Source organism: Magnolia sinica, chromosome 3 (genome assembly GCF_029962835.1).
Source record: "Magnolia sinica isolate HGM2019 chromosome 3, MsV1, whole genome shotgun sequence".
Classification (NCBI taxonomy): domain Eukaryota; kingdom Viridiplantae; phylum Streptophyta; class Magnoliopsida; order Magnoliales; family Magnoliaceae; genus Magnolia; species Magnolia sinica.
In genome coordinates, this window is record NC_080575.1 from 27,553,687 (window position 1) to 27,568,965 (window position 15,279).

Consider the following 15,279-nt stretch of genomic DNA (forward strand, 5'->3'; position numbering starts at 1 on the left):
TAGGCCCAAGTCCATGTAATAAAGCCCATAGGGCCCGTTCACAAGTCCATGTAATAAGGCCCATAGCATCCATTCATGTTTTTACTATTATAAATAAGAGTAGATGGCTAGGGTTTCAATAAACCCTTAGCATCTCTCCCTCTCTCTCTCTCTCTCTCTCTCTCTCTCACACACACACACACACACACACACACACACACACTGTTTTTCTCCTCCATCTTTCTTCTTACCTTCTTTCTTCTTCTTCTCATTGGCCCACTTGTTGAGAAAGATTAGAATAATAAAACTCATAGAGTTAAGAGGAAGAAGAAGGAAAGAAAGAACAAGAAGAAAAAGAAAACGGAAAGAAAAGAAGGTAACCACCAAGGATGAGAAAGGGAAACACAAAAATACCAAAAAATCTACCCTAATAAAAATAAATAAATAAATTAGCAAACCCCATATAAAACAACACAAAAATCCACTTCAACCAGAAATATCCAGCAGACCTAGCCAAGTCAACACAAAAATCTACTTCAACGAAAAAATCTAGCAAACCTTGGCTAAGGCAACACAAAAATCTACTTCAACAACAACAACAACAACAACAACAATAATAATAATAACAAACCCTAGACAAGGTAACCAAATTAACAAGTCCTTCAAAAACTGAATAGAAGAAGAATGAGAAAAAAAAAAATTGAAGGGAAAAGAAGAAAAAAAGAAAAGAAAAAGAAACCCTAAAAGAAGAAGCCCTAGGAACCCTTAGGCTTTGATACCATGTTAAACATTTACATGGTGTTAATCTTGAGGGCCTATGAGAACTGAGAAGTTACAATGAGAAGAAGAAGAAAGAAGGAGAAGACAGAGGGAACAAAGAAACAATGAGAGAGAGAGGAGGGAGATAACAAGAACATGAGATGCTTAGGGTATATTGAAACCCTAGCCCTCTACTCTTGTTTATAATAGTAACAACATGAATGCGCCCTATGGGCCTTATTATATGGACTAGGGCCCAATGGGCCTTGTTCAACTATCAACCTTCAACAAATATAAACCATTCATCATTTTTGTTGGGTTTTCAATTTTAAGAAGTGAATCCCATGTTTCAGTGTGCCACCGTGGATGGACCATGCCCCCAAAAGTCTCCACAATATAACCACCTTGGCATTCTATTTATGGCTTATAGATGGACAATTACAAAGAGAAAACAACAATGGTGCACATTCAACTGGGAAAAAAAAATAAAAATTCCCAAGATTGGTCAGTAGGAATCTTCCAATCTGGCAGTTCTTTGTGGCATGGTCTATCCCAAGTGGGAGTAGACTGCAACAACATGGCATGGATGTGATATACATGTGATGTGGGAAAGTATTGGGTGAGAACAATACTGTTTCACTCCTGCTTCTATGTGATAGTAATGATGAGAGTGTATTGTCCTTGGGTGCTCCTCGTGTATCACAAATTTCTATTTTAGGGCATTTATATAAAGAATAATATTTTGTTTTACTCGTGTTTCTATGTAATATTAATGGGTTAGTTATTGTCTATGTTACGGAGAAAATGACACGCAACAGCCGTTACAGCCAGTGTTTTACGTATCGATGATGTCGGCCAATATAGCCCACGATATATCTTGTATTCCACCTGTGCGATACAAAACACACAAGTAGTGGGATATATCCCACATGTTCAATCCGATGAGCATTTTTTATTTTCGATCTTTTTTTTCTTCTATAAATCATGTTAAATCAGTGTCAAATTGTTTTGCATGATTATAAAACATGAAAAATCATGGATTGGGAGCTTCAATTTCAAGATTTGGAGGAGATGGGCCGAGTTGAGGAAAACCGAAAAAAATCAAAATTTTCCAATTTATCGCGAATCGGTTGCAATCTGTGTCCAAAACATAAAATCAAACATGTCTGTAACCTAATCTATTGATTCTTATTTTACTTTTGAATGTATTGCTTGTTTTCCCACACGTCTTCTGACAATTATAAATTATATGAATAGACATTGAATATGCTTACTTCAATTCAGTCAGACAGCACATAGATTAGGACCCATACAAAGAAAACTTGTTATGTGCATTTATTTTTTGTAATGTTTTGATTGAAAAGCGTGTATTGATGTCTTTTTTAACAATCACTGAAGTTTTATTGAAAAATTCAACCAATTTCCCAATGGTTCCACATGTTTCAAACAACAGCGATACAACCAATATATCCCATGGGATAACTGATACGTATCCGTATCTTAAGGGTGCAATACATAACGTGATACCGATATTTCAAACACTGGTTACAGCCCCCCTATAAAGGTCGTAATGGCCCCATAACAGTCCATTACGTGGCCTATACAGGCTTTCAAGGGTTTTCTTTTTTCTTTTTTCAATAATAAAAAAGGAGACAGCCATAACAACCGTTATGGCCCATATCATAAAGTTAACGGTGGTGGTCGTTACAGCCACTGTTACTGTTACAGAATACCTTGGTGCTATTGTGCATCATACATTTCTGTTTTAGGATTTTTATATGAAAAAGATGTTATGGGTTTGTTAGAGAAAATTCTCTACACGAACCTTCTCCAAAGTTTTTCTTTTCTTCGTCTTTCTTCTACGCCATGTGATTGATTACATGGTACCAGAGCATTAAGATTCCCATCTCCTTTATTTGCCTCCTTTCTTCGACTTCATTTCTTTTTCTTTTCCCATTTTTTCTTCCTCCATTTACCTTTCATGTGCTACAATGTTGTGCTATAGTGAGGTGCTACAATGGTGTGCTATAGTGATGAGCTACAGAGGTGTGCTAGTACCTCTACAATACCACTACAGTATGTACAAATCATCATATCAGAGGCCGCACTACCTCCAGCTGTCAGCAATCCCAGAAGGCCCCACAGTGGTAGATCAGATTGGCTCTACTCTCTTTTGAGTGATCAGTTACTCTATTTGCTGTCGATCTCATCATCTAACACAGGTTATATTGTTCCATAATTATGAACATTATCTAAATGGAAGATTAGTCAGATTATCACATGGTGAGTTGATTTAGATTTCTCTATTTCCTAAGTTTGGTTATTCGGATGGGTAATTAGAAGAAAAACATGACAGCATAATCTAAAAGTCATGATTCTCATGCTGGGTTGGTTATAACACCTATGAAGCCAGATGGGAGAAACTATTAGGTACAGTCTCAATCTGCCAAATTCTTTCTCAGTAGTCAGAAAAAGTTGGGTTATATAACTGGCCATATGAATGAGCCTCCAACAAATCATCTGACTGTGGTAAGGTGGGTGGTTGCTCCATTATATGCAATCAAGAATCGTCAATGGTTTAATGTTCTACAAGAATGCCAAGAAAATATGAGATACTGTAGCCAAGATGTATTCTGAGAGGGATGATTTGGCTTTTACATATCAATTGCATAAGGAGATAAAAAATATGCAATAGGGAGAATCCTTAATGGATGAGTATTGTGTTATTCTGTGTCTGAAGTGTAAGGAGTAAGATCATTGTGTGCAAAATGGAGCCATTCCTAAGAAACTACAAAAGTAGCTTAAGCAGAGGCACATATAAGTTTCTCATAAGGCTCCATCCTGATGTTGTTAAATGTGACTGCATATTTGCATATACGAATTCCCATATGCATATTGCATATACCATGATGGCATATGCGATCGCAGTGCATATGCGATCATAGATGCTAAATGTGCCCGGATATGCGATCGCATATCTGCCAACCATTGGCACATTATTATTTATTTATTTTATTCAAAAAATCAAACTTTAGTAAGTAGTGTAACTTGTAGGTGTAAGTTGTATAACCATATTGTTGAATGTAACTTATTGCTAGTGTAACTAAGTTGTAACTTATTGGTAGTGTAACTTAGAGTAACCAAGTTGTAACTTGTAAGTAGTGTTAGTGCTATAGTGTATAAATAATAAACATTAGGATGTAACTTCAAAATTGTATTTGTACAATAAATAGCTTTTGATTGTTTTGTTACTTAACTATATTGTAGAATGTTGAATTTGATGTACTTCATTCATTTTTCTCACAAGTCACAAACTAATTTTATATATGTAAAATTACTATATTAGTTATCTATTAACTTAGGGAAGTTTCTCCCAAGTTCTTATATTTTTCTACATTTTTTTTTTTTCAATTTTTCCCTTTATTTTTTCCTTTAAAAAAAAAAAATTAAAGATATGCAACCGCATATGCAAACAGGCATATGGGATCACACAGAACTGTGTGTGGTTTGACAACATTGCTCCATCCTGATCTTGAGTTCTAGCGTACTCAAATCTTAGGAGAGATATTGCCATCACTTGAAGTTGTGTTTACTCATGATCGAGGTGAAGCAAACCGTTGAGTGTCTTCTGAGCTGCAAAGTACTCCTCTTCCAGAACGATCTTTCTTTGTTTCAAGGTAGAAGCCACCTTAAAGTTAAAAGGGCAACCACATTCTACTGCCAGGAATAAGGGCAAGCCACTTTTGCATTCATAGTGGTTGTCTTCACCATATGTGAGACGTTATAACATCCATCCTCATTTGCAACCAAGGACCAAAAGTAAAGCATACAGCATTGAAGTTGAGGGGGAGTACCAATATGTGTGTGTGTGTGTGTGTGTGTGTGTGTATTACATGTCAGTTAATGATATTGGTCTTCATATTATAGAGTTGAGTTCTTCCCTTCAAGTCAGTAACTCTAGCAAGAGCCAGATACATACCGCTCATTCTACTTAGTCTTCCATCCTCCTACATCTTGCATTATAGATTCTGATGCCATGGATAATAAGACCAACACCATATTCTACATCATAGCCTGAAATTGATACAAGTACAACAGGTTGATTCCCTTAACCAGGCCACTACCTATGAGTCACCAGTTCTTCAGTCTTCTTTCCTTCCTATCTTTTTGGAAGCTCTAGGTCCAGGATTTGAGCTTTGCTTTGAGTTTAGCGTGAGTTCACCCTTTTTATTGGATGATCATGAGACTTCCCAAAGATCGAAATTCTTGATCAATGGAGGAACTCTTTCTTCCGTAATGAACTATTATCACCAGTCCTACATTTTGTCTCTATGGACACAGGTTTTTTCGAATAAGCCAATTCATTTGGGACTAGATTTTTGCCTCGTGAAGTCAATCCGATAATTTACGAAGGGCTTGAACAATCTTAGCTGCATTGAGCAAGAGTGAGGTTGTGCAGTTTAAGAACCAATGTAGAAAGGTAATTTTCTTTCATATTCTCGTTCCTCAAGTAGAATAAAACTGGCAGATGGGTCCCTCTTGTGCATACAGGAAACGAACTAATCAGCTCTCCTCTTCTTTAGTGTTAGCTTCTGTCCTCTATGTTATCACATTTCCTTCTAATCTTTTATTTATTATTGCTTTGATAAACAGTTTAATTATAGTGTCATTTCTCCTTTTCTTTTGTGTTCTGTGTTATTCAGGATCTGCGGATAAGATGATTGGGGTTGGATGTGAGGACAGTGGACTAAGTAGTTTGATGCTGGCGATATTCCTTTTGCTTTGCTTTCAGTTCCGCATCAAGAATAAGGAGCGTGTTCAGCTATGGCATGATCATTTGGGTCATGCTCCTCTTATTAGTCTTAGAATTTTATTTCCTAGAAAATTTCCTAAGTATTTAACTTAATTGGAAAGTTATCAATTATCCAAACATTATCGTAAAACATTTCCTACAAGTATTAATAAGTATTTACATTCATTTGATAGAGTACATTTTGATGTGTGGGGACCTGCCCTTGCAGTATCTACGTTTGCCTATTGATACTTCATTTCTTTCATTGATGATTGCACTAGATTTATTGGGTTTACTTAATGAAAACAGAAGTGAAGCTTCATCAATTTAACAATCCTTTCATCAGATGATTTTGACCCAGTTCAAAAAGAAAATCAAAATATATTGTTAGATATGCAAAAGAATACTTATGTCATGACCTACAAAGTTATTTTTGTGATCTTGCATGAAGTTTCGAACCTCATGCCCATATACCCCTCAACAAAATGGAATTGCAGAAAGAGAGAATCGTCATCTGTTAGAGGTTACTCACTCCATTTTAATGGGGATGAATGTTCCAAAGACATATTGGTATGAGGCAGTTCTTCCTACTGCCTATATGATCAATTGGATGCTGTCTCGGCTACTCTGCGACATTTTTCCTCTAGAACTTTTAAAACTTAATGTGCAACCTTTTGTGATAGTTGCAATCCATATTGCTTCCGATCATGTGTTTCTAAATGAGCAAAGCAATCAAAGTTGATTGTCATTTCATTCGTGAGAATATCTCATTTGATGGATTGTGCACACCTCATGTGAAATCAAGTGATCAGTTAGCCAACATTCTAGCCTAAGCTTTTCATCCTTCTTCTCTTCGGAAGTTTATGAGCATGCTGGCATGATTGACGTCTTTGCTCCAGCTTGAGGGGGAGTATAGAGAGGGGGGAGTGTATATTCTGTTTTACTCATGTTTCTATGGGATATTATTGGGTGAGAGTGTATTATCTTTGTGTGCTCTTCTTAGCACCATACATTTCTATTTTAGCATTTTTATATGAAGAGGATATCATGGGTTTATCGGAGAAAATTCTCCACACAACCCTTCTTTGTTGGAGAAAATTCTCTACGCAACCCTTCTCCAAAGTTTTTCTTTCTTCTTTCTTATCCACCATGTGCTTGATTACACAATATTTGGGTCATGTTCCCATTTACTGCCACCGGGACCATAAGAGGTGAACACTAAAAGATCCAACCGTCCGATGTCCATGTCCATTAAGTCCGATCAAATGGTGAGATCAAAAGATCTAATAGTTGAAAATGTTCAGGAAAACTTCTAAAAACAATTGAGAGCGGTTGCCAACTAAAACACTTGATAGATTGTCCGATTGACTATCCACAACCAAGTCTCGGGAAGACTAGTGGATCCCATGTTGGTGCACTTAGGCTTCAACCATATCTTATGCATGCACCGAACAACACTCGTACATCGTCCACTAATGTAACCTCAAAAAGTTTGTCAAGGCCCACTACACTAGAACCACAAAGTCCTTACATAACCTTAAGTCTAAGGATTCATCAAAACTAGCACACAATCAAGTCAAACCAATCCAAGCATGACAGGCCTGTCAATTTGGAGACTTGATACTATCTTCAAATGGGAATGTTCAATCGAGCCTAACACATGTACTTGTGAACAAGTAAATATTCACAATTTCATGTGAAGGGCATAGGCAACATATGCCCAATGATGGACATCAATTCATCCCAACTCATCATTTGTTTCTCGTTACATAGGGATAATCACAAAACTGATCATGGGCTTGTCCATGTAAATGCATAAGTTTCTCAATTACATATGTCAAGTCCAAATAAGCCCTGTGAAAAACGAAGATTTGACTTGAAGAAACCAAAGTGCAGAGAAGGTAAGATAGGTGTGCCATGGTGTTAACCCTCAAAAACTTAAAAAACCTCAAAACCCTATAGGAAGACCCTAGGAACCTATCTCTAAAAAACTAAGGAAGAAATGAATGAAAGGAATACATTTCAGGGGAATTCGGTCGCACTGAACATACCTTCGGCACCACCGAAGTATGCTTAAACTAGACAGCAAGCAAAGTGCGAAATTCGGCTGCAACCGAATGGCAAATTCAGTCCCACCGAGTGCACCTTCGGTGTCACCGAGAAGACAACACTCGGTGACACTGAACTAAGCCTCAATGAGACAGCAAGCAAACTGCCAAATTCTGCTGCAACCAAATACTAAATTCAGTGCCACCGAAGGTGACACTCGGTAACACCAAACTTTGCAAAATCAGGACAGCGTGCAAAACCTCAAATTCGGCTGCAAACGAACTCCAATTCGGTCCGACCAAAAGGCACCTTCGGTCGCAAAAATTGTCCAGCGGCCAAAGTCGATTTTCAAACTTATTTTGGTGTCACCAACAACTAGTCGTTTTTTTTTAAAAAAAAAAAAAAAAAACTGTTTTTCACCCATTTCATTCATTCTATAAATCTGATGGTTGGGTTTCAAAACAAAGGTGTGAGAAATAGAGAGAGAGCCTTGTGAGTGTGTGATTCCATAGCCAAAAACTCTTATCCTAAGCTCTTTCTCTCATGGAGTTCATCATTCAATCTTTGTGATAAAGCACATTTATTGAGCATTCAAAGCTCGGATTGAAATATGAACTCCAACATTCATTAATGCCCTAGCACTCATCTTTAATAGCAAATCCCTTGTGTTAAAGGGCATTAAATGCTTGTCCTTGGGAATCCAAACCCTATCCTTAAAAATCCATCATCGTGAGTTAGGATACACTTACCTTTTACCCGTACCTCGGCACTAGCAAAGGCACATCCATATCAAGGTTGCAATTCGAGGGAGCTGAAGATGCTTTCGTGATTAAGGAAGATCCTTTTGTGATTAAGGAAGATCTTCAACAAAGGTGCTTCAAGGGGGCTCATCCACTTTCGGTAAGAAAGTTATTTTGAGTCCATTTTTCTTGAAACCGATCCATATGTAGGATTGGGTTTCAGAGTTTGACCAGCCAAACTTGTTAAGTCCTTTTGTAAGCCTCTGACGGGAGCACGTCTTTGTCGTATGACCCAAAGCACCAAACAAGTAAAAAATCTTCAACAAGAACCAAAGAAAAAACTTCTACAAAAAGGGGAAGAAGTATGACCCAAAGCACCAAACAGGTAAATCTCCCAAAAGGTCAAAAGATCCCCAATGCTACAATTGTAAAAGTTATGGTCACCTTTGTTAGTAGGATAGACAACATACTTACCATAAATAAATTGTACAGTTATTTAGGAAACAAATCTGTAAATATCTTTGCTGTAATTAAGGGATATAGATGCTGTAATTAGGTGATATTATGTTGTAATTAGGGGATATAGATGCTGTAATCAGTGTTCGAGTTGTCGGTGTCGCTACAAGTTTCGCTGGCCGGAGATAAAGATATAATATCGTTATCGCCGATAATATCGCCGATAACCGGAAATGCAGGGAAAAAGGGGGAAACATGGAGAAAATGGTGGAATTTTTCAGTGAAACTTCAGGACATGCCTAAATACATATGTTTACATATTCAGGAATAAAAAATTTGCAAAAAGAATATATTAAATTAAAAGTTTTCATTTAATGGGGGCCAAAAAGCATGCGTTGTTGTAAGAAATCACTCAAATAGTAATCAAAATGAGTTTATATATTACAAATGCAAGCTTACAACAATTAAGACATACAAAAGTAAATAAATTAAAAAAATACACATTTCTGGCCATTTTTCATCCCCACATAGAGTGACGAGGTGGCTCGTAATCATTGTCTGGATCCCGTGGCAGTTGAGAGTAGTACTGTTGCCCAACATATTGGCAGTACTGTTCCCAAGTCATCCTCTGCTCGTACCAATTGAGGAACTCTCTTATGTACCTTTGATAGTCATCCTCCCCAAACTGTACGAGTACGCCTAGACGTGAGAATTGCGTGACATACATCGATGGCATTTTCTGAGCAGGGTACTGAGTGAAGAGATCAAGTCTAACCCCTACTCCTTGATAGTATTGCTGCCAGTCGTACGGGTATCCCGAATATCCACCTGGCAAAGGGTCATGACTCGAAGAACTATCTTCTGGCTGCCTGTACTCATGGGTAGATGAGCGTGACTGAATGTCAGAGCTGTCACGGCCATACCCATGATATCCCCCATGAGCATAAGGTGGGACAGAGGTGGAGCTCCCCCGATCTGAACTTATGTCCATAGATAACAAGCTGCGTGTGAGGGCATCAGCCGCGGCGCGTCCGGCTTTCTTCTTCGAACGACGTTCGAACATATATGTGGGCTCCGATGCTCTCGCCCTGGATGGTGGACGAGATCCATGGTCCATGTCCTGAGTGGCATGGTCAAAGCTTTGCTCCTCAGTGAACTGGCCAACGGATCGTTGGCTCTGAGCCGTCGTATATCCCCCACCACTGCCACCCCTACCCCCACTAGTACTACCTATACTAGTGTCGGTGCCTCCGTCCCCTCTCTCATCACCGTCGTCATCGCCGTGGTCATCATCATCGCTGTCGTCGTCATCCCCAGGACCAGTGTTGAGTGGGGGTTGAGTCTCATCATCATCATCACTCACTACGACTTGATGATGGGGTGGGGGCCGTGAAGATGCTTCCTCACCCTCATTGGAACGTGCCGAACTCCTCACCAAAGGATCAAAGGAGTCTGTATCCGCCTTTTGTTCAGATACTACCTGATCAACGTCGATACCTAGAGCTGCTGCTCCCTCGGCTACCTGTGGAGAAGGGCCTCCCTCCGCATCATCTAAATCAGCTGATTTGACCCACTCATAAAGTGGGTCTTCATCATCATCACCTATCTGTGCCATGTTACCTATAGACAACAGGTCTAGTGGGTCCTGATTTTCCTCCATGTCTCGATCTACCCTCAACTGCCTCTCTCTTAACTTCATATTGTAGTGGTAGCAAACGAGCTTTTGCAGCTTCTCATATGCCAACCTATTCCTCTTGCTAGTGTGTATGAGTGACCATGTGCTCCAATTCCTCTCACACGGTGAGGAGGATACAGTCTGTGCGAGAACACGGACTGCTAATAACTGCAGTGCGGGCGTGTCGACTCCGTACATCGCCCACCACTCACCTATATATCCATAAGGAGCTTAGTTTAGTATGAAGTTTAAACGAAAAATGCAATTACCTAATTATGTTACCATACTTACATGGCATCATCGTTTCAGTCGATGCTTTTGCTAATGCAGATGAGAACGTACCCCTCGCATCCCTAAACCGCAATAACTGTAAACACGGATTCACAGGTCATTATTTTTAATCACCCATATTTCTAGAGGCTATAAGGAAGAAAATTTATTGCATTACCTGGTTACCGAAATCTGCATGCGCTGTTGATTCTGGGAACAATCGTTCGAACACCTCGTGGACAGCCATCGTCAAATTTTGATTCTCATGAAGCCGACGTTTGTAATGAAATTTGGGATTCAGATAGTATGCTGAAACCCAAATATTAGTTGCTCAGTTGTATTAACATGCAAACAGAAGTGATGCTTAAGGTACTCAGTTGTATTAAGAAACTTACCAGCTTGGTGGAGTGGATGCTCGAGGGTCCTGGTCCATCGATGATCGATGATACTGATCACCCATTGATACGAACTGGGGATTGCAGTCATTATTCCTTCTCTCATAATTCTCATAAGCTCATACATTGACCCCATCGAAGGCCACATCTCATTATCTACGGCTCGTAGGACCTTGTACATCGGATGCAAGAAGGAAACAACGTTGTGAACCTTAGCCCATAAGGCATCGGAAAGCACTATATTTGAACATGTCTTTGCACCCTCAGTCTTCTTCTGATTCCACTCCATGTATCTTTCGGATCTGAACAAATTTCTCAGACCCACGCGGTGCCTATATAAGCTGTCGAGTGCAATGAAGTTCATGGTGAACCGTGTCGTGCCTGGTCGAACAATGTCCCCTCCACAACACTCACGCATTGCAGCCAACAACCATGAGTGATTGTATATAAAGTTTGTCACTCTCCTCGCATCCTGAATAGTCTTCTTGACAGAATCCCTCTGGCCTATCTCCTCGAGCATTAAATCAATGCAGTGTGCCGCACACGGGGTCCAATAGAGATTGAACTTCTTCATCAATTTCTTCCCCGCCTTAACGAACGCACTGCCATTGTCCGTCACAACTTGGACAACATTATGGGACCCAACCTCTCTAATCACTCTTTTTATGAGAGCATATATGTATTCGTGCTCTTTTATTTTGGCCGATGCATCAATGGATTTGAGGAAAACTGGTTGTCCTCTACAGTACACCATGAAATTGATAATGGACAATTTCGTGGGTCTCGTCCACCCGTCACACATGATTGTTACCCCGTACTGCTTCCAGTTTGGCTTGAGTCCACGTACCCAAGCTTGCATCTCCTCGTGCTCCCGATCGAGGTAGACGCTAAGAATCTCCTGTGGCGTGGGAGGCTTCACGCCGGGCCCGGCATGCTGCACCTCTTCAATCATATTTTTAAAGTGAGGACTGGCTGCTGCATTTGCTGGTATATGGCTCGAGATGAACCACCTAGATATAGCACCACCTACTTTCTCCCTAAGCCCCTTGCTCCACATATTTTTTAATCTTTTTTTATTAACACCTGCGATGGATGCATCTGGGACACGAGCGCTTTGCGTCCGTTGTACGACATGCCCGCTGCCTCCCTCAAAACGTCTGCTGGTCCCACCAGTCTCATGTCGGGACGTCCCAAACGACGGCCTACTCTCATCAATCCGTCTTCTTTGCTCCCTCTCCCACTCTGAAGCCCGAGACTCATGAATCACTTGTCTAAAATCACTCCTTTCTCGAGCCGTAACACAATCATCGGGGTATGCGATCACCTCATCGTCGTCGTCATCATGCTCGTCGATAGCACCTACGCCCCGTCTAGTGCCTCGTAGCTCTTCCCTCATATCCCTCTCCCAATCATTTTGTTGCAGCTTGCGTGACTTCGCTTCAGTCAACACTCTTCTCATCTCCTCTCTCATTGGCCTTGTTACACTTGGACAGTCTTTCACGTTCTTGTATCCCCCTGCTAAATGTTCTTTTAGCCTAGACACTCCCCCACTCCGTATCACTTGGCCGCAATAGTTGCATATGGCTCCATATTTATTCCCCTCCACTGGCCGTCCATGTTTCCACCCTATGTCCCTTGCTCCTCCTTTTCCCGATCCAGACGACATTGTGCTCCCTAGTAGTATACAAATTTGCAATAATCGACAAAAAAAAGTGCGGATGGATTGAATTTTACTTTATGAATGCATGTGCATGTGCAGCCCCAGCCTCATCCATGACAGTGCGGTCCTGATTATGGGGCCCACCTTGATGTATTTATTCTTCCATCGCAAGTTTGATGCATGGAGCATTCACATTTGGCCCACCATATCAATGGCTTAGATCACTGAATCATGGGCCTTACTTGTACAAGTACCAATTGTAACCTGAACAAGTCAGGTTCCTAAATCGAGCATATTGCTTCATCCTTCAAAGCTATTGATGGAGCATTAGATCTAGAACATCGGTAACTGAATGGATGGATGATCCAGGCCAATTAGAGGGAGCGTCCACAAATTCAATGGTAATAACAAGTTCTCTGATCAAATACTGAGAATATCCGACAAGTATCGAAAATGGGCTATGGACCCTCAATAACAGGTCCCAACACATGAACGGTCCAGATTTTCTAAACGTGCACACGTGTAAAGAGATGAGAGGTGCTTGATGGCAAAGATAAAAGCATTTAATCAGGTACTATAAAACTAAAGTGCACCATACTACCAATAGATGCTTAACACTTTTTCCCTAATCGGGTCCCACCGTTGAAACATTTATAAGGCCCACCATTATGTATTTTTTAGATCCAACTTATTCATAAGTTAACATAGAAATAGATGAAGTGAAAACAAAAATATCAGCTTGATGGGAAACTTCTTTGGCCCTGGGGAAGTTTTGAACGGTGGATCACTGTCCCCATTGTTTTATATGGTGGGGTCCACTTGAACTTTAAATCTATCTCATTATTTTTCTCATGCCATAAAACTCTCTCTCTCTGAATCGATGGACGGTATGAATTCAACACATGCATCATGGCAGGGTCCACAAAGCTTGGTGACGTCACTTCGGTGACGCCCTGGAACAGATTGGCTACTCCCCCTGAAACCAGCCATTGGCTGGTGGTCGGTGCTCTATGGGGCCCACCATGATGTATGTGTGTCATCCATGCAGTCCATATATTTTTATATATCATTTTATACATGATAAAAAAAAAAAATGAAGTATATCTCTATCTCAAGGGGACCACATTATAGGAAACAGTGTTGAATGAATTTTGACCATTAAAAACATTTTGGGGGCCATAAAAGTTTTGGATGAAGCTGATATTTATTGTTTCCCTTCAGCTGGGTCTTTATGACCAAACCAACAGATTGGATGTCAAATAAACAGTACAGTGGGCCTTAGGAGGATTTTAATTGTGAATATCCATTCATTATTTTTGTCCTGTGGTGTGGCCCACCTAAGATTTATATTCCAATCATTTTTTGTATCAAGCCCTAAAATGATCTGTAAGAATGGATGAACGGAATGGATGAAAAACATACATCATGTTGGGGCCCACAAAGCACCGACCACCAGCCACGGTGCAGGTGTCAGGGGGAGTAGCCAATCCGTTCCCAGCGCCCCTGGCGGATTCGGATGGTGTACCCCCGGGTACCCTAAGGGCTTGTTTGGCCGGCTGGATTAGATGGGCTTTAGGTGGGATGGAATTGCATCCGGTCCTGTGCCATTTCCACTCCATGTTTGGGAAGAGCAAAAAAAGAAGCCAATAAAAATATCTTGTGGACCACACCAAAGTAAACAGTGTGAATTGAACTTCTACCGTTGAAAAGTTCTTGAGGGCTACAGAAGTTTTAGATCAAGATGATATTTGTTTGTTTCCCTTCATCCATATCTGTTAGATCCTATGAACAGGTTGGATGAAAAATAAACATTACCACGTGCCTTAGAAAGGTTTCAATGGCGAAAATAAATATTTCCACTGTTTCACGTGGTATGGTCCAGTTGAGGTGTGGATATACTTCAATTTTGGTCTCAACGCCTACAATGATCTTTAAAAACGTATGAACGGCGTGGATGAACCACATGCATTTACGGTGGGTCCAACAGAGTTTTGGGTATGGTTTGCATCTAAACATCACTGTTGAAAGGTTTCAACGGTAGGAATTTTCCAAACCACATTTTCCTTTAGTACGGCTCACTTGAGCTTTGGATATCTTTCATTTTTTACAAGGAGTCCTAAAATGAAATCACAAAATCGATGGACGGAGAGGATTTCTTACAAACATCACAGTGGGCCCCACCTGCCCCACCTGAGCTAGCGGACGGTCTTCGGCAGGAAATCCGCGTCCCTGGTCCGCACGCTGCGGAAAGGGATTTGGCTACTCCCCTGCCGTGTTCTGTGGGCCCCACCATGAGGTATGTGTTTCATCCATGCCGTCCATCTATTTATATAGATAATTTTATGATATTTAGAAAAAAAAAAAAGGTATATCCCAATCTCAGTTGGACCACATTACAAGAAACAGTGTTGAATGAACTATGACCATTAAAAACTTTTTGGGGGCCATAAAGATTTTGGAACAATCTGATCTTTGTTTTTCCCTTCATCTGAGTTTTTATGAGC

General features: G+C 40.3%; 1 protein-coding gene across 3 annotated transcripts in view; it reads right to left on the bottom strand.

Moving 5' to 3' along the window:
• The window catches only part of LOC131239735 (uncharacterized), a 97,485-nt gene that overhangs the window by 65,649 nt on the left and 16,557 nt on the right, over positions 1 to 15,279 (bottom strand). The gene's annotated exons all lie outside the window — the stretch shown is intronic.